The sequence below is a fragment of the Mandrillus leucophaeus genome, unplaced genomic scaffold, assembly GCF_000951045.1.
Source record: "Mandrillus leucophaeus isolate KB7577 unplaced genomic scaffold, Mleu.le_1.0 Scaffold193, whole genome shotgun sequence".
In the NCBI taxonomy this organism is placed as follows: domain Eukaryota; kingdom Metazoa; phylum Chordata; class Mammalia; order Primates; family Cercopithecidae; genus Mandrillus; species Mandrillus leucophaeus.
Window position 1 is genome coordinate 1036138 of NW_012101954.1, and position 20423 is coordinate 1056560.

General features: G+C 44.3%; 1 pseudogene; it reads right to left on the minus strand.

Moving 5' to 3' along the window:
• The window catches only part of LOC105538511, a 158620-nt pseudogene extending 146856 nt beyond the window's left edge, over nt 1-11764 (minus strand).
• Nucleotides 11765-20423: the final 8659 nt, after the last annotated feature.

The following is a 20423-nucleotide window of genomic DNA, read 5'->3' on the forward strand; positions in this document are numbered from 1 at the left end:
CTGGGGTTCCTTTCAGCTGGAGTGTCCATGTTCACAAAGTTGTTCTTGGTGTCACTCAAACAGCTGCTCCTGCCTCCCCAGCCCCACCCACACACATGCCCATAACCACACACATGTGGTTAGAGTGGGAATGAGAAGGTGTGGGAGGGCAGCCCCCTCAGAAACTGCTGGCCCTGAAGTCCCGGGCAGTGCAGGGAGCAGCGGGCGAGCATCCACTTCACCCCAGAGGCTGCTCCTGGCTTTGCCAGACCTGACCTCAGAGGAGTTGGTCACATGGGGGTGTTTTATCCCTGAGACTCACAGAGACACGTAAAACATCAAGTGGGGGGTAGGGGTGAGGCCTACAGAGGGGAAGGAACTTGCTGAGGCCTCCACAGTGAAGAGGGCACCTCCAGCGCCTGGCCTCCAGAAGGTCCTCAGGCCTGAGCCCCTCTGTAGCACCAACACAGGGCAGTGCTGGGCCACTACCCCCTCCCCCCGCCCACTTCCCTAAGGTACGGCTAATGGGTCAACTGTCCTGGTCCAGGGACATTTTTAGACAGCAACATTTTGCTCTGAAGGTGACTTTCCTGTGGCTGCTGTAACAAATTGAAACACCTGGTTGGCTTAAAATGCCAGAAATTTGCTCATAGTTCTAGAGGCCAGAAGTCTGACAGCAAGGTGCTGGCAGGGCCACGTTTCCTCGAAATGTGCTATGGCAGAGTCCCTCCTTGCCTCTTCCAGTTCCTGCGGGCCCCAGACATTCCTTGGCTCATGGCTGCATTGCTCCCGCCTCTGCCTCTGTCTTCAAGGGGTCTTTTTTTCTGTCTCCTATAAAGATACTTACTGGATTCAGGTCCCACTCAGATGATCTTACCTTGAGATCCTTGATTACATCTACAGTAACACCAGATTCACAGGGTATCAGGGTTAGGAAATGGACATATCTTTTTGGGGGGCCACCGTTCAACTCATAACATATACCACTGCATTATCCCATGCCCCACATTGCCAACCATACTCTGTTGTTTATTCCTGCTTTGTGGTAACAATAACTGCAATAGCAATACTAACAGATAACATTAATTGAGCGCTTACTACGTGCCAGGCACCATGATAAGCCCTTAACATATTAACTCATTTAATTGTCACCACAACCCTGTGAGGTGGTTACTATTCTCTCCAAACTACAGCTAAGGAGATGAGGGTCAGAGAGGAAAATGTTGATCACAGGTGAAAATACAGAACTCAACTCCTGGGATCCCAGAGTTCAGAGTGGACAAGACAAAAGCAAGAGACAGAGGACCTACCCCTGGGGTTGGAGAGCGGGAGGACCAAGGAAGGTAGTGGAGGAACTCAGGCCAGCACCACTCCGCCCCTTTCAGCTGTGTCACCCTAGGCTGGGGTCATGCATCACACACCCTGTGGACACTGGGGCTACAGCTGATACATGGTCCTGCCACATGGTGCTGAGAATCTTGGGAGAGAGAGATGGAAACCAAACAGTTGCATAAATTAAGGTAAAAATTGCAAATGGGATGCAGAGCACAAAGGAGCCTATAAAACCTTAGGCCAAGGAAGAGCTTCCTGAGACAGAAACGTCCAAGCTCAGAAGTAACCAGGCAGAAGAGGAAGGGAGGAGTGTTTTGGGCAAAGGGAATAGCATCTGCAAAGACTGCATGGCCAGAGGAGGCATGATGAGTTTGAAGACTTGAAAGAAGGCCTGGGTGGCTGGAACTTAGAAGAGGCTTCCTAGGTGGTGAGGAGGTGAGGGGTGGAGCCAACCATGTCAGGCTCTGAGGGCCCAAGAGTGGTAAGAAGCCAGATTTTAGAGGAAAAAAAAAACAGGTCCCTAGGGAGACAGAAAATGCTTTCTATTCCTCCTGGACACCAAGAAACAAAGCACAAGTTACATCCTCAGCAGTTGCCCACTTCTCCGGTCCTGGATGGGACACCCTGCTCCCTTGCAAAGAGCTCAATTTGGCCCTACCTATGCAGCACAACAGGGCAAAGAGAGGCTTAAGCCCAGGAAAGGCTGGGATGGGCTCCTTAAGCTAAATCACAGGTGCTTTGTTTTTTAACACTTGCCTGAAGGACTTAGGTGACTGATGGGTGAGCAAGAGGAAAGTTGTTTGGAGTCTTGGGTGAACATTTAGGCAATTTCCATATTCCACGTATGAGTGCCACTGCAATGCATATTGATGCATTCATTTTGCACATCGGATTATTTCTTCAGGATCTATTTCTAGAAATAAAATTTCTGGTGCAAACAGATGGGACATTTTTAGGGCTGTGGCCCTATAGAACAGTTGTTCCAATTTACAGCCCCAGCAGTGGATGAGTGTCTGTTTACTTAAACTCTCCCGTCCAGCTGTCATTATGACCATATCTTTCTGATCTCTGCCGATTCAGCAGGCAAAAAGAGGTATCTTGTGGGTTTAGTTGCATTTCTCATTCTTCTCCTCTTCCCTCCTCCTCCTCCTCCTTCTTCTCCCCTCCTCCTTCCTCCTCCTGTGGTTTTAGTTGCATTTCCTCCTCCTCCTTCCTTCCTTTCTCCTCCTCCTTCTTCCTCCTCCTGTGGTTTTAGTTGGATTTCCTTCTCCTGCTTCCTCCCTCCTCCTCCTTCTTCCTCCTGTGGTTTTAGTTGCATTTCCTCCTGTTACATTTTCTCCTCCTCCTCCTTCTCCCCCCTCCCCTTCTCCCCTACTTCTCCCTCCCTCACCCTCCTCCTCTTCCTCCTCCTCATGACTTTAGTTGCATCTCCTCCTCTTCCTCCTCCTTCTTCCTCCTCCTCCTCCTCTTCCTTCTTCTTCTCCTCCTCCTCTTTTTGCTTCTCCTCCTCCTCCTTCGTCTCCTCTTTTCTCTCTTCTTCCTCTTCTCTTTCTAAGACAGGGTCTCGCTCTGTCACCCAGGCTGGAGTACAGTGGTGCAATCTCGGCTCACTGCAGCCTGGACTCAAGCCATCCTCCTTCCTCAGCCTCTAGAGTAGCTGGGACTACAGGTGTGCAACATGATGCCCAGCTATTTAAATTTTTTTTTTTTTTGAGGGCTGGGCACAGTGGCTTACACCTATAATCCCAACACTTGGGGAGGCCAAGTGGGGTGCTTGCTTGATTCCAGGAGTTCAAGACCAGCATGGACAACATGGAGAAATCCCATTTCTACTAAAAATACAAAAATTAGCTTGACATGATGACATCTGTAGTCCCAGATACTTGGGAGGCTGAGGCAGGAGGATCACTTGAACCTGGGAGGCAAAGGTTGCAGTGAGTCGTGATTGTGCCAATGCACTCCAGCCTGGGCAACAGAGTGAGACTGTCTCAAAAAAAAATTTTTTTTTCCGTAGATATAGGGTTTTGCTTTGCTGCCCAAGCTGGCATTAGACTCCAGGCTTCAAGTGATCTTCCCACCTCGGCCTCCCAAAGTGCTAGGATTACAGGAATGAGTCACCGCAGCTGGCCACATTTCTTTTATTACTCTCATGGTTATGAATGGTTTCATATATTTACTGGTCATTTCTACTTGTTTTTAAGTTATATACCCATGCCCTGTGCCCACTCCTATTGGGAAGATGTCTTTTTCCTATTGATTTGTACTGATATTAACCCTCTGTCTGACATACATTGAATTCTCCTCATTTATCATTTGCTTATGAATTTTGTTTCTGAGATTTTTGCGTCATAAAGAAATCTTTTTGTGATTGCGTTTCCAATCTTTCCTTTATGGTTTCTGATTTCCATGTTAAACTTAGGATGGCCTCCCTCACATTGACATTATACAAATGATTTCCCTACTTCATTCTCTCATTTTTTGGTATCCCTTTTCACTTTTGTTGTTTTTTTTTTTTTTTAGATGGAGTTTTGCTCTTGTTGCCCAGGCTGGAGTGTAGTGGCACAATCTTGGCTCCCCGCCTCCTGGGTTCAAGTGATTCTCCTGCCTCAGCCTCCCGAGTTGCTGGGATTACAGGTGCATGTGCCACCACGCCTGGCTGATTTTTGTGTTTTTAGTAGAGACAGGGTTTTGCCATGTTTACCAGGCTGGTCTCAAACTCCTCATCTGAGGTGATCTGCTCGCCTCATCCTCCCAAAGTGCTGGGATTATAGGCGTGGGCTACCGCACCCAACTAAAAAACTATTTTTCTGAGGACTTTTCCACACATATAGCATGATTATTTTCTGAGCAACCAAGTTATTTCACAATTTTAAGTCTTGTAGTTAAGAATGGAGCTAAAAAAAAAAAAGCCTACTCTCCACAAAATGGTCCCATCCCATTATTTTTTCTCTCTCCATTATTCCCTACTTCTGGAAATGTTATCAGCTCTACTCAGGATGCCGCAATCACAGGCCTACACTCCTGGAGTAGAAAACTTACATGGTAATAAAAACGAGAAATTAAAAAAAAAAACTTACATGGGAAACACTTATGGATATAGAGAAGGTGTAAAAACAGTAAGGGTTTGGGCGTGGTGGTGCTCACCTCTAATCCAGCCATCGGGAGACCGAGGCAGATGGATCCCTTGGGGCCAGGAGTTTGAGACCAGCCTGGGCAATATGGCAAAACCCTGTCTCTACTAAAGATTCAAAAAAATTAGCTGGGCATGAGGGTACATGTCTGTAATCTCAGCTACTCTGGAGGGCCGAGGCATGAGAATCACTTGAACCCGGGAGGCAGAGGTTGCGCTGAGCTGAGATCGCACCACCGCACTCCAGGAGAGCGGGCGAGACTGTGTCTCAGAAACATAAAGAAAACGGCAAGAAGGAAATATGGGGATCCGGGCCTTTGTTTCCAGAACAGAGGGACCTGGGCTGGGCACAGAATCTCAGAGCATTAGGAAACAGGCTGTGGACCCCTAATCAACTGCATCATTGGCAGATAAAAAGCGGAATACTCAGCTGCAGGACTCCTCTAGGCCTGTGCCCCGCACATTACCACTCAGTGTCTCCCCTTAGCCGGCAAGATGAATCACAGCACCTGGACAGAACTGACTGGCCGACGGGGGTCAAGCGTGATGACTGAACAGCTCTCTAACAGTAGCCAGGGTGCTCTGTCTCAGCGTCCCCACTACCTGACATGCTCACCCCCAACAGGATCTGGTTCCATCTGCCCTGCTTCTCTGCAGGCAAGTTAGATATGGAGGAAATGCCAAATCACAGCCAAAGGAGGTTGTCTCCTAGCCCCATGTACCCCCAGGCCCTGCCCCACACCAGGCTTCCTGCGCTCCTGAAAGGTGCTCTTTGAGTTCATAATGCTGGCCATGACCTCACCACTGCCCCTGCCTTCCCAACTTCTCATGTGGTTGAATGTTACCAACTTTAATCTTCAAGCCAGCCTCAAATGCCACCTCCACCAGCCTCTAGTCCATTTGGAACCAACCTACCCATGAGCTGAGCATTTGGAATGTTCCAAAATTCTCTCTTGCCTCCTTCACAGGAGTCTGCCTCCCTCAGTGTGCAGCCTACCTTGTTCATCTATTTGCTAAAACTTCGACTAAAAATTAATTTAAAATGATTACATGTTGAGGTTAAAGAAGTAGAACTAAAATTCTAGACAACAATAACATGGAAGATAGGAGAGGATAATCCAGAGCTAAAATATTCTGTTTTATATATTTATTTTTTTTCAGATGGCGTCTCGCTCTGTCACCCAGACTGGAGTGCAGTGGTGCAATCTCCGCTCACTGCCACCTCTGCCTCCCGGGTTTAAGTGATTGTCCTGCCTCAGCCTCCCGAGTATCTGGGATTACAGGCACCCACGACCATGCCCAGCTAATTTTTTTCCATTTTTAATGGAGATGGGGTTTTGGCCATGTTGGTCGGGCTGATCTTGAACTCCTGACCTCAAATGATCCACCTGCCTCAGCCTCCCAAACTTCTGAGATTACAGTCATGAGCCACTGCGTCCAGCTGCAGAACTAAAACATTATATCCTAATATTTTCTTTGTCATCCATGCATGTTAAAATTTTGAGATTATTTTTTATTTTTACATTGGTGTTATTTATTATTTATTTTTTTTTTTTTTTAGAGACAAGGTCTTGTTCTGTTGTCTAGACTGTAGTGCAGTGGTGAGATCTTGCCTCACTGTAGCCTGTAAGGTTGATCCTCCTGCCTCAGCCTCTTGAGGAGTTGGGACTACAGGTGTGCGTCATCACACCCAGCTAATTTTTGTAATTTTTATAGAGATGGGGTTTTATCACGTTGCTTACACTGGTCTCAAACTCCTGGGCTCAAACCATCTGCCCACTTCAGCCTCCCAAAGTGCTGGGTTTACAGGTGTGAAGCACTTCCATTACAGGAGCCAGCACTTCCATTCTAAAATTAAAGATAAGAAAAAAAAAATCTATAACTTCCTAAATGGTTATGGGAAAATAGAGGGAATAAAGAAAACATGATACCTTCCCTTTTCCAAAAAAGGGCTAGGAAGCAAAAAGCATAAGTAGAAATACACAAATCACAGGGAATGTAGGTATCTATGAAATAGAAAACCATATAGAAGTCAAAACAAACTAATCAGATCTATATGTATCAATACAAACAAGTCTCAGAAATATTGTACTGAGTTTATAAAATAAGATGCAAAAGGATATCATAGTATGGGACCAGTTTGTAAATTTAAAAGATGACATAAAACAGTGTTATATATTGTTTATAGATACAAATATCTGTAGCAAAATTATAGATGGAAGAATACACACTGACCTAATGATAGTATTTATCTCCGGAGAAGATGAGAGACAAGAGGAATGGGAGAGAGACATGAAAGTAATTGCTTTTTTTTGGAGACAGGATCTCATACATCACTCCGGCTGGAGTGCAGTGGCACAATCTCGGCTCACCGAAACCTCCACCTCCCAGGTTCAAATGATTCTTGTGCTTCAGCCTTCCAAGTAACTGGGATTATCAGCTCTACTCCGGATGCTGCAATCACAGGCCCGCACTCCTGGAGTAGAAAACTTACATGGTAATAAAAATGAGAAATTAAAAAAAAACTTACATGGGAAACACCTATGGATATAGATAAGGTGTAAAAACAACAAGGGTCTGGGCTTGCTGGCGCTCACCTGTAATCCCAGCATATTGGGATGCTGAGGCAGGTGGATCACTTGGGGCCAGGAGTTTGAGACCAGCCAGGGCAACATGGCAAAACCCTGTCTCTACTAAAAATTAAAAAAAATTAGCCGGGCATGAGGGTACATGTCTGTAATCTCAGCTACTCTGGAGGGCCGAGGCATGAGAATCAATTGAACCCAGGAGGCGGAGGCTGCACTGAGCTGAGATCGCACCATCGCACTCCAGGAGAGCGGGCGAGACTCTGTCTCAGAAATATAAAGAAAACGGCAAGAAGGAAATATGGGAATCCGGGCCTTTGTATGTGCCACCACTTCTGGCTAATTTTTATATTTTCTGTTTTTAGTGGAGACTGGGTTTCACCATGTTGGCCAGGTTGGTCTCGAACTCCTGACCTCAAGTGATCTGCCTGCCTCGGCCTCCCTAAGTGCTGGGATTACAGGCATGAGTCACTGCATCTGGCCTATGAGAGTGATCTTAACTGTATCTGCAATTTTTTTCCTTAAAAACCAAAAAATAACTTTTAAAGAACATGTAACTAAAAGTTAATGTGTTACATCTGGATTGACCACAAATGGGTGTCTGTTATGTTTATTTCTGGATTTTTCTGTGCATTTAAAGTATTTAATAATTAAATCTCTGTATTTTCTATTTCTTAATTACATTTTTCTAAGGCCATAGAGATGATGCAGTCCTGCTTTCACAGGTGCTGGCTGAAGTGAGATGCTGGTTATTTGTGTGCCTAGGGTCCCTCCCAGCTTCATGCTCTGCCCTGCTCCACTGAGTCCAGTGGACTGCACTGTCCAGGCTTTCTTCCCAGCTGGCTTTCGGGTTTAGCCAGTGGGTGGCTCTGTGGGAAGATGGGAGGGTGGGATTCAACAGAGGTCAGGGTAGCTCTTCCCAGCTCTCTTCCTGCTTTGGCATGCTATATCTGGCTGTAGCTGCATCCTAGGTACAACTCTTACTCACTGGGCTCTGATAAGTGTTTCCTTCCCTTGTCCCAATAGGCCCTGGAAACAGGGAGGGTGGTAATAGGTTCTCAGTACTGCTAGTCTCTAGGTGTCCTACCATACCTTGTTTGTTACCTTATACAGTCCAGAAACTCTGTGAATAGTCCCTTCATTAAAGCCTTTTCATTTGAACCATCTGGGATGACACAAGAAACACTGTGAAAAGTAAAAACTGCTTTTGTTTGTTTGTTTCAGAACTCCTTTGCTGTGGATGAGAAGATTGACTAGGTGACTTGCTCCAAGTTCAAAGCCTGTTTGCATAAAACAAGGACTTGTTTGTTTGTTTGTTTTGTTTTGTTTTGTTTTGAGATAGGGTCTTGCTCTGTCGCTCAGGTTGGAGTGCAGTGGCGCAATCACGGTTCACTGCAACCTCGACCTCCTGGGCTCAGATGATTCTCCCGCCTCAGCTTCCTGAGTAGCTGGGACCCCACAGGTGTGCGCCACCATGCCCAGCCAGTATTTTAAAATTATTTTTGTAGAGACGGCATCTACCTACGTTGCCCAGGCTGTTCTTGAACTCCTGATGTCAAGCAATCCTCCTGCCTTGACCTTCCAAAGTGCTGAGGTTACAGGTATGAGCCACCGTGCCTGGTCACAACTTGACTCGAGAACACATGGTTGACAACATCTTGATGAAAAGGGATATGGCTGGTCAGGCATGGTGGTTCACACCTGTAATCCCAGCACTTCGGGAGGCTGAGGCCCGTGGATCACCTGAGGTCAGGAGTTCAAGTCCAGCCTGGCCAATATGGCGAAACCCAGTCTCTACTAAAAATACAAAAATTAGCCGGGTGTGGTGGTGGGCGCCTGTAGTCCCAGCTACTTGGGAGGTTGAGGCAGGAGAATTGCTTGAACCCAGGAGTCGGAGGTTGCAGTGAGCTGAGATTATACCAGCCTGGGTGACAGAGTGAGACTCTGTCTCCAAAAAAATAAGGGATATGGTTGATACACACAGAATGATCTGCTCTCCTAAGACCTTGTACCCTAAGAATTTTATGACTTATCGGATAGTATCAGTGTGTTTTATGATATATTTATTCATTTACTCGATAAGTTTTGATTGAGTGCTGCTCTGTACCAAGATCTGTGTCAAGATATGAGGATACATTGTTGTGTGAGAGGAAGTCCTCATGTGCTGGGAACTTACGGTAGACGGGGAAGACAGACAAACTCATTACAAAGAAATATGATAAATGCAAGGCGAATGGAAGCAACGGGTGCTCTGGAGTACCCAGGAGGGTTATTCAACCCAGCCTTGTACTGTCAGGGATAGTTTCCCAAAAGAAAGGACATCTAACCCGAGAGCTGAAGAATAAATGCTAGTTAGCCAAGTTAAGGAGGATGGGTAGATGGGAGGGAGTGAGTTTTAGTTTTAAGGCATTCTAGGTAGAGAGAAAAGCAATTTGGGCAAATCCAGGAGGGGATAAAAATCATTTGGGAAACTGGAAGTCAGTCTCTTGAGTTGCTTGCAAGAGGAGAGGGTCAGAAAAGTTAGAAGAAAAAAAACAGGGATCGGATCACAAAAAGCCTTATAAGTAAGATTCAGGGTACGGGTTTTATTATTAGGTCAATACAAGGCCATTAGATCTTTCGAGTAGATGGTGTGCAGTGTAATTGTATTTGCATTTTCAAAAGATTACCTTGTGTATACGGTGAGAATAAACTGCAGGTGGATAAGAGCAGAGGCAGCTCCCTTAGGAGGTTGTTGCTGTAGCCCAGGCCAGAGATGATGAGCTGGACTTGAGGCTGGGGCTGGAGAGAAGCAGGCAGTGTAGAACATATGGCTAAAGCAGGCAACCTGAAAACATTCAGGAAATTATTGTTGTTATAAGATGGCCCGGCAAAATGCAAATTTTTCTGTCCTCATTTGATCTCAGCTGGACTGTGAACTCCGGGGGAACAGGGACTTTCTATATTCATTCCTGTTTCCAGTACTACGGAAGTGCTCAGGAAATGAATGTTCTTCCTAAGTGAGTCTCAGTGACGTGCTGTCTGGGTAGAGTGGTAACCCTCACGCCTTTGCTGACCCACCTTTATTCGGGAAGTTCAGTAGCGATTCTGAAGTCGATGTGTAGAGCTACTGCGGCAGGGACGTTAAGGTGCAGAAGCTTTACCCAGTTCACAGTGCACACTGAAATATTCGGTTGTTTTTTCCTGACTCAGTTCTCTTCTGCCATCTGCTGGGACAGCCTTTCACAGCACATCAAAGCAAGATCACCTATGAAGACAAGCCTAAAAACTTGGTGGGAGCCACAGTGGACAATGCCTTGGATAAGTTTACAACTTAGTTGGAGAAGCAAGTGTCATATCCACACCACCGTCCATTTGAAGCTAATCTTCAGTATTTATTTCCCAAAGACAAAATGTCTTTTTTTTTTTTTTTTGAGATAAGGTCTGGCTCTGTCACCCAGGCTCCAGGCTGGAGTGTGGTGGCACCAACATGGCTCAGTGTAGCCTTGGCCTCCTGGGCTCAAGAGATCCTCCCACCTCAGCTGCCCAGAGTGCTGAGATTATAGGCATAAGCCACTATGCCTGGCCTATGCAGACTATCTTAAATATCTGTATTCTCCTATCAACCTTATGATAGCCATAGATTGTAACAATTTCTAAGCAAGAAAACAGAAACACAGAGATTTAAATAAAAAGCCAACTTTGAACAATAAGTAAGTGGCCGAGCCAGGACTGAAGCTTCCTTGACTCCTAGTTCCACACTTTTCTCACAACATCTTAACATCTCAAACACAACAAGAGAGAGTTCCCACAGGCGGAGACTGGCTGCTGATCTGCAGCAGGGACAGTGTGGGCCTAGGGTGAAGGCTGACAAGGCCAGTGGCTCCCTGATGCGCAGAGATGCAGAATGTTGGCATGGGGTGGGGTGGAGTGGGGGAGAGGAGCAGAAACAATTCTCCACATTCCATATTCCCCAAAGATGTGTCAAGGGGATGTTTCTGAGGGATTTTTTTGTTAAGTATATGAAAACTAATAGAACTTGAATCTTTGGTGGATGTGGTCAAACAAAATAGACCCCACTATTTTTGTTAGTGAGTCTGGTTAAGACTAAGAAACTATTGCACCATCCTTTTCTCTTTCTACTTCTCTCTCTCTCTGTTTTTTTTTTTTTTTTTTTTTTTTTTTTTTTTTTTGAGACAGCCTCTCACTCTGTCACCCAGGATGGAGTGTAGTGGTGAGATCACAGGATCACAGCTCTGGCTGATTATTTTTTATTTTTGTAGAGATGAGGTCTCGCTATGTTGCCCAAGGAATCCTCCTACCTTGGCCTCCCAAAGCACTGGAATTACAGGTGTGAGCCACCGCACCTAGCCAACTTTTCTCATTTAAACTTAAGTTATTCTTATGTGAATACCCAAATATAGTCTTGGTGTAAAACAATCCAAACATTCAGGTAATGCTAAACTTTTCCTTTACTACAAGTTCCAAGCCTTTTCCCAATGACAACCACAGTCAGGAGTATGCTTCTAGATCTTCTAGGAAATACAAGTGTTCCTATGGGAGCGTAGAGTCTTGTTTAGTGTTTTATCTCCCTTACATGAATGAGATCTTGCTGTACTGTCCTGCCTCTCCCGTTGAGAGGCCCACACTCCCCCAACTCAGTGGGAGGTGCGCTTTGACTTGTCCGGGCTACTCCTGGGAAGTTCCACTTTAAGCCTTGAGAACAGACGTCCTCAGTGCCCTCCTGCTCCCATGCCATGCCCCCCAGCTGCCAGCTCCCCACAGCTCTCGCCCAGCTTCCTCATAGCTTGTTTCTACCCACCCCCCCTTTTTTTAATATTGTGGCAGGATAAATATAAAATTTGCCATTTTAACCATTTTAAAGTATGCAGTTCAGTAGCATTAAGTACATTGACATTGTTGTGCTACCATTACCATCGTTCATCTCTGGAACTTTTTCATCTTCCTCAACTGAAACTCCATTCCCATTAAAAGATAACTCCCAGTTCCCCTCTTCAGGCCTCTGGAAACCACCTTCTACTTTCTGTCTTATGAATTTGACTACACTACTCTAGGTATTTCAAGTAAGCGAAATCACACAGTATTTGTCCTTTTGTGACTGGCTTATTTCACTTAGCATCATGTCTTGAAGCCTCATCCATGTGGTAGCCTGTGCCAGGATTTCCTTCTTTTTTAAGTTGAATAATATTCCATTGCATGCATGTACCACATTTGGTTTATCCATTCTTCTGTTGGTGGACACGTAGTTTTCTTCCACCCTGCGGGCTATTGTAAGGCTGCCATGAACATAGGTGTACAAGTATCTCTTTGAATTCCTGCTTTCCATTCTTCGGGGTATATGCCCATAAGTGTTGCAGCAGCTTTCTGAGTACACTTCAGGCTGTGGGTGTCTTCTTCATTTGAATGCCCCTTGCATTTTGGCTACTTACCATAGTTACCTACTGATCTGGTTTGGACTTACGTTCCTGCTCAAATCTCATGCCAAATTGTAATCCCCAGTGTTGGAGGCGGGGTCTGGTGGGAGGTGATTGGATCATGGGGGTGGGTTATATCCAGTTATATCACTCCTTTTCCAGTTATATCACCATTTTTGTTCCTCAGTTGTTACCAGTTTAACCTTTCTCATTCCATTAATTATTGATGATATAACTTCTCTTCCCATTTTTGTATCATAAATGGTTTAGCACCATCCTTTTGGTGCTGTATTAGTGATAGAGTTCTCACAAGATCTGGTGGTTTAAAAGTATGTAGCACCCGCCCCCGCCTCCACTGCCCCCACCGCCCCCATCTCTGTTCTTCCTGCTCTGGCTGTTTGAAGTGCCTTTCCCTCTGCCTCACCTTCCACCATGATTGGAAGTTTCCTGAAGCCTTCCCAGAGGCAGAAGCCACTATGCTTCCTGTACAGCCTGCAGAACTATGAGCCAATTAAACCTCTTTTCTTTATAGATTACCCAGTCTCAGGTATTTCTTTATCACAGTGTGACAACCGACTAATACACTCACCCACCAAAGGCACTCCTTTTTCCTTTCTAGGATAGCTATAGGCTTAAACAAATGAAGATTTTGGGCAGGATAAAGAGTCTGTTCTCAGACTCCTGGACTGTAAGACTGAGTTCAAATGTCCCTGCCTCTGTTGTCTTCCGTGACCAATCCCTAGGGACTGAATGCCCATCTCCTTTTCACTGCAGGTCCACTGTGTTCCTTCCGGCACAGTGTTGCTGCTCTTTGTTTAGAGTTCATCTTCCTCATGAGACTGTGAACTCCTTGAGGGAGAAGATTGTGCTTTTTTTTTGTCTTTGATCTGCTGTATTGTACATAGTGAACAGTGCCTGTTTTAAAATTTTAAATTAAACAACATCTTTAATGGTCGAGTGGGGTGGTTCACCCCTATAATCCCAGCACTTTGGGAGGCTGAGGCAGGCAGATCACTTGAGGCCAGGAGTTCAAGACCAGACTGGCTGACATGGTGAAACCGTGTCTCTACTAAAAATACAAAAAGTAGCTGGGTACAGTGGTGCATGCCTGTAATCCCAGCTAATCGGGACGCTAAGGAAAGGAGAATCGCTTGAACCCAGGAGGTGGAGGTTGCAGTGAGCTGAGACTGTGCCACTGCACTCCAGCCTGGGCAACAGAGTGAGACTGTCTAAAAAAAAATCACACACACAAAAACAAAAATACAAAACAAAACAAAAATCACCAAATTTTAATAATTATATAGTTAAAAAATTCAAACAGATAAAAGGTTTATAAACCTTAACTTCCCCCTCCTAGTCTAGTACTGCTCTTCAGAAGGAAACACCTCTGTTTCAATTTCTAGTCCTCTGACTCTGAGTGTAGATCAGCTTCTCTAAGTAGTAAAGTTGTACCACTATACAACCAACCCTATAGGGCTTTATCTACTGGTTTCTGCCGTGGTTGATGAGAATTTAGTTCACCTGTACCACCACCCACCTTTCCTGCCCCAACTGGTTCCAAGCCTTCACCCCTCCCTATCAGGCCCACTGCCATGTGACTTTGCAGTCCTGCCCACTTGCATATCCCCAGATTTTGACTTTGGGCTCAGCCATGTGATGTGTTTTGGATAATGTGATGTTCTCAGGTACAATGTAAGTAGGGGTCAGAAAAGTGCTTGTGGGCCAGGCGTAGTAGCTCACGCCTGTAATCCCAACACTTCGGAAGGCCAAGGCAGTTGGATCACTTGAGGCAAGGATCACTTGAGGCAAGGACTTCAAGACCAGCCTGGCCAACATGGTGAAACCCTGTCTCTACTAAACATATAAAAATTAGCCGGGCATGGTGGCACGTGCCTGTAATCCCGGCTACTCAGGAGGCTGAGGCAGGGGAATCACCTGGACCCGAAAGGTGGAGGTTGCAGCGAGCCATGATCGCACCACTGCACTCTAGACTGGGCAACTGTGTGACAGAGTGAGACCCTGTCTCCAAAAAAAAAAAAAAAAAAAAAAAGAAAAGTGCTTGTGCAGTAGGGTCTCTTCTGTTTTACCTCTGTCATCACCTGGCTAGCCTTCTGGTCTTGGGAGAAGGATAGAAAATGTAGGGCAACACCATCCCAGGGACTTATAGACTTGCGGACAGAAGCAAAGCAATCTGGCCAGACCCAGCCTAGATAAGTTGAATTACAGTATGTCTGCAGATTGGTGAACAATCATAAATTATTATTGTATCAAGCCAGTGAGTTTTGGGGTAGTTTGTTATGCAGCAGTAGCTACCAATACATACCACAATCTACCTTCCCAGTCTCCCTCTTCCTTCTCCAGTTGTATCATCATTTCTGTTCCTCAATTGTTACCAGTTTGACCTTTCTCATTCCATTAATTCTTGATGGTATCTCTTCTCTCCCCATTTTGTATCATGAGTTTATTTTCACTCCTCTTCCTTCCACGTCCACTCACCACTTTCCTAATTTCATCAGGAAATTCCAACAGCTGATTTCCATCAGGAAATTCCAACAGCTGATTTTTGTCAGCTGCATCTTAGCTTTTACACAGAAATGTCTGATTTAATTAACATTTTGTTTTGTAACAGAATGTTTGGACACCTGGTGCTTTCTAAGTCCATAAGGTTTCCATGGAAGAAAATTGACAAAAGATTCTTTCAGAGCAAACCCACAATTTCCCATTAACTAGTTTAGTGTGTTTTTCTTCCTTGCAACCAAATGACCCCAGATTAGTATACCCTTAGTCCCATCAAAGCTCCTGGGGACCAAAATGTACGTAGCAGGAAGACAGTATGGCAGGATGAGACTTCTTTGCATTGAGTTATGTTGGGTTTTAGCAGCGGTAATAAAACCCTGGGATGTTTCCTCTCTGACAACTCTTTCCACTGTCACAAACATTTGTGCTAGTAGCAGATGGATAGATCACATCAATTTAATGTAACAACTGTACTTTACAAGGCGCTGTCTTAATTAGTAAAGATCAATTAAACCAAGATGGGCATTATGCCCAGGAAATCAGTGTGACATTTAACAAGAAGGATATTCTCGATGGACACACTTTGCCATAATATATATATTTTTTTTCACCAGATACAATAAAAAATTGGACATGAAAATGAGTAGATATTATGTAAGGTTTAGGCTGGAGATGGTGATGTTAGAACCTGGAATTCTCAATTGGTAGGAATGCTATCTTTGGGTTTGAGGAATCTCAGATCTTTCCTGAACCCTCCACACCTACATGGGTCAGAGTGTGTAATGAGGGACCTTCCCTTCTGAGGACATTGGTTCTGAGGACATTTTACTTCCCCCATATTCTCTGGAATCAGGAAAAGAACATGGATTTGGGAGTAGACAGTTTTACATTTGAGCAGCCACTTTACCATGGCTTGGCAAGTGGAACTTGGCCAAGTTCCTTAATGTTTCTGATCTTCAGTTTCCTCAAATAAGGAAAATAAATAAATGCCTAATAGGTTCTGCTGTGAAAAGTCAATGAGTAAAGCATCTTATAAGCCTGAGTGATAGAGAGAACATCACAAAAGATAGGTCCTTTTATTCTTGTTATTCATCACCTTGAGACGCATATTTATCTTAATATTTAACTTAGCTCACTTTATTATCCCATACCATTTATAGTTAGAATGTATTTTTCCCCCTGCTGTCCTTTCTTCTGTGATAACTCCAACATCTCTCCTCCCTGAGGGATATTCCTTGATTTTTGGGTGCTGTCTCTGCCAGCAGAGACAACCAGAAGACAAGGGTGTCTAGGATTTTTGGCTGTTTTTGCTCGTCCTAACACACGATGGCACTGTTGAAACAGACAATCTTGCCACTGGATGCTGTCCTCCTGGTCCAATGCCCAGGGATCTCAGGGAACCAGGCAGGCACCTCCGTGGAATATAGAGATCTGCCAGCAGCTGCTATAACCCATCTCAGCCTCGTGGAGAGATCACTTTTATTTAAGTACAGCTTGTGATGGAAACAGACCTGCAAGCCTATTGTGTGTGCAGGAGGGATCCTCACCCTGGTGTACCCGCCTGTGTCTGAGACTCAGTCCCACTTCCTTGTTTAACCACTCTGAGCTTTGAGTTGACACATCCAGAAGCTCCATGATAAGTGATTTCTCTCCATGCAGACAGCTACCGTCATACTCAAGTAATTAGCATTCTTCTCCCTGGCTGTATTCACTTGCAGGTTCCTGCCACAAAGGTGCCCTTGTAGGGAACCAGCTCTGAATAAAGATTGGAAAACTTATACCTCTTTGGGCACATCCTGCCCAGATGAGTTCCTTGGACCTGCATGTTTCTGCCCACACTCACGAGACCTGGGCTGGAATTAGCTATCAGTGCTGAGGGAATGTTGGCGGGAACATCACTCATCCACTTTCACCTCTTAACCAAATCTCAGGACTTTAAATGCATTGAGGGTGTTTGCTGCAGAAGGAGGGGCATGAAGAGATACCAAAGACAAATAGTTTAGTTGAGAAAACAAATTGGCAAACTAGATGTATAAGATGATCCAATTTCCCTATTTTTTTCTTTTGCACTTCTCTATTGTCTGAATTTAATGTACTTTTACAAAGCACATGAATTAGTTTTATATATAGTAAAAAAATGATAAAGATTAAAAAAACACCGTATTCTGCCAGCAAGTTGGTTGGAAATAGAGGCTTCAACTGAAAGAAAAAAGTAGAGGGATAATGTGGTGTCTTTATCAGGAGTGCTTCTGGAAAAATTGAAAAATCATCAAAATTATTTTTTCTAGTGATACATGATCCCGAATCAAATTTTTAAAATTTCTTTCTTTCTTTCTCTTTTCCTTCCTTCCTTCCTTCCTTCCTTCCTTCCTTCCTTCCTTCCTTCCTTCCTTCCTTCCTCTCTCTTTCATTCTTTCTTCTTTCTTTCTTTTTCTTTCTTTTTTTCTTTCTCTTTTTCTCTCTCTCTCTTTCCTTTCTTTCTCTTCTTCCCTCCCTTCCCCTCCTTTCTCCTCCCATCCCCTCCCCTCCCCTTCCCTATCTTTCTCTTCCCTTCCCTTCCCTATCTTTCCCTTCCCATCCCTATCCTTCCCTTGCCTTCCCTATCCTTTCTTTTCCTTCTTTCTGCAGTCTCACTCTATTGCCCAGGCTAGATGCAGTGCAGTGGCGTGACCTTGGCTCACTGCAAACTCCACCTCCTAGGTTCAAGCAATTCTCCTACCTCAGCCTCCAGAGTAGCTGGGACAAAATTATCTTTTAAATGAGCACCAAATAAAATTGGCAAGATAATATAAAAGCATATTGTGAGCTGGCCTTTGCTTCCTTAAAATAATTTCTAAAGAGATCAAAACAGTTTCAAGGAACAGGCACAGTGGCTCACGTCTGTAATCCCAGCACTTTGGGAGGCTGAGGTGAGAGGATTGCTTGAGCCCAGAAGTTTGAGACCAGCCTGGGCAACACGGTGGAACCCCTTCTCTACAAATAATTTTTAAAAACTAGCTTGGCATGGTAGTGTGTACCTGTAAACTCAGCTACTCGGGAGGCTGAGACAGGAGGATCACTTGAAGCCTGGGATGTTGAGGCTGCAGTGAGCCGAGATTGTGCCACTGCACTCTAGCCTGAGTGACAGAGCAAGACACTGTATCAAACCAAACCAAACCAAACCAAACAAAACACCAGTATCAAGGTCTAACAGTAACCATACACTAAGGACAACAGCAGAATCAGACAAGAGCAGATGGTGTTTCTGTCTACTTGCGGCCAAGAAAGATTTCTGTGCCTTCTTTTCACGTAGGCTTCCTTTTTCTGTTTTTACTTTTGATCAAGTGATTTATATTTGATTATGCCTCCATAATGTAGAGTGTCTGAGTAGCGTCTCTCTATTCAGTTAGGGATTAAAAACTGAGGAGATGAGGGAAATTGACATTTAATGAATACCAACTGGTACTGAGCACTGGGCCAGTGACTTTACTGTCTTCATGGCTCAGAAGCCTATGTCCAAGTCAAGAGCAAATTCAAAGTTGCTGGCTTTTGAAGACACTTGATCCTTGGATCCTGCATCTATGAACTTGGGAACTGAAAATATGTATACTTTTTTATGGAAGGGAAGAATTTAAAATTTTCCAAATATATATTCATGTCTATTTTAGCTGCATATGTTTTCTGTATTAATTGGGTGATGTTAGCTGCTGTAGCAGATTAACACCACTTCTCAGTGGATTAACATGAACAAACATATTTCCTTAGTTTCCTGGTCCATACTGGTTGGGAAGTGTTCAGTATGGCTACTCAGAGTCCAGGTGCTCCATCCTGTGGCTCTGCCCTCTGCTCTGTCCCCAGAGTTCTTTCATTCAGCAGATGGGTCAGGGAGAGCAATTGTGTGGAAGACACAGGTTTCTTAGTCACTTTGACCTACAGGAGACAAGAGCACAGCATCATTTCCTTGGTGAGAACTAGTCCTGCCTAGAACTGGGTTTGGGCAGCCCCTTCCCACAACGACTGTGCGCCGCGGAAGGGATCACTTGTCTTTGACGGTCAGCTGATCCTTTCTATCATGGGTATACTCAGGACTCAAATCAACGACTCTGGAAAAATGTCATATTTAATGTCCTCAAAGTCACTTTCCAACTTCAGCAGTGAAAATGGCAAGGAAGAGAGGTCGTTTGGAGTCCACTCAGAGAGAAGGTCGAGCTTCAGATCAGGCATCCTGGAGCTTCCTGTTTGTATTTGCACAAGCAATCTATCTCCAGACCCGGTATCTCCTCAGCAGGTTGGTCAGAGGGCAGGCAGAAGCATATCTATCTGTCAACAAATTCTTTAAAAAGGCAAAATTCCTCAATGGATTGTAGTAATGCAAATGTAATATATGTTTCCAAGTACTGTTAGTGTAATTGGACACCCGTTTGTGTGAGAAGTAGCTGTACTTTTAATATGCCACTGGTGGAATTTTTAATTGGTTTAGCCATTGAGACAACACATTGGCATAATATCTCACAGTTGAAAATGCAGGCATCCTATGACCCAGCAACTCCATCTGTACCATTGATAAGGATTTTTTTTTTCCCAATCAGCAACACTGGACAACTAAATAACGCAAACAACTGCGTGTATGAGTGACTCCCAGTGGTTTCATTTTTTTGACAAGATGATGTCTTAAGAGCAGGAAAAAATCGACCAAGTTCTTATGAGAGAAATAAATTCTTCCAGCATGCTGCTGTCAGTAGCTGAACACGCACATTGGCAGCAAGTTCTAAATGATGGAGACCATCACGCTGTTTGCCTCACAGACATTCTCAGGGCAAGTCTACTGGAAAGTCAGAATTTGAACAGGTAAAGGTATCTGTGCAAGGGAGAATCAATGCAGTACTATCTCACGTAGTCTCATGGGATGGAAAACATGATAAGGAATCAACTTTGCAGTAACATTTTAGCCAGTATCTATATATTTTTATCAATAGGAGTATTGATTCAAGTAGAATGGAAATGTTGTAGAATGTATCTGTTGTAGGAAAAGTGGAGATCTGTAGGTAATATTTTGCTTTGCAGACTGGCGATTTGAGTGACATGATAGGAACACAGGGGGTCACCATTGTGACAGATGTAGTGAATTTTGTTTTATATTGTCACTTATCTGAGGACTTTCCCTCTTCAGAAGTATAAACATATGGAAAATAAAATAGGCTACTGAGCAACAGAAATATGTTACAGACATTATGAGCTGAAACTTACGAAAGCTCCTGTGAGATTTCCACAAATATCATGCCAAGCTTGTTTTCTATTTATTTTCTTATGTTTTTGTCTGATAAGCCTGGCTAGCTCTTTCCTTCTTTGAGCAGTACTATAACATGTAGCATATTAGAAATGTGTCTGTGTGCATGAAAAAATGCTCATCATCACTGGCCATCAGAGAAATGCAAATCAAAACCACAATGAGATACCATCTCACACCAGTTAGAATGGCGATCATTA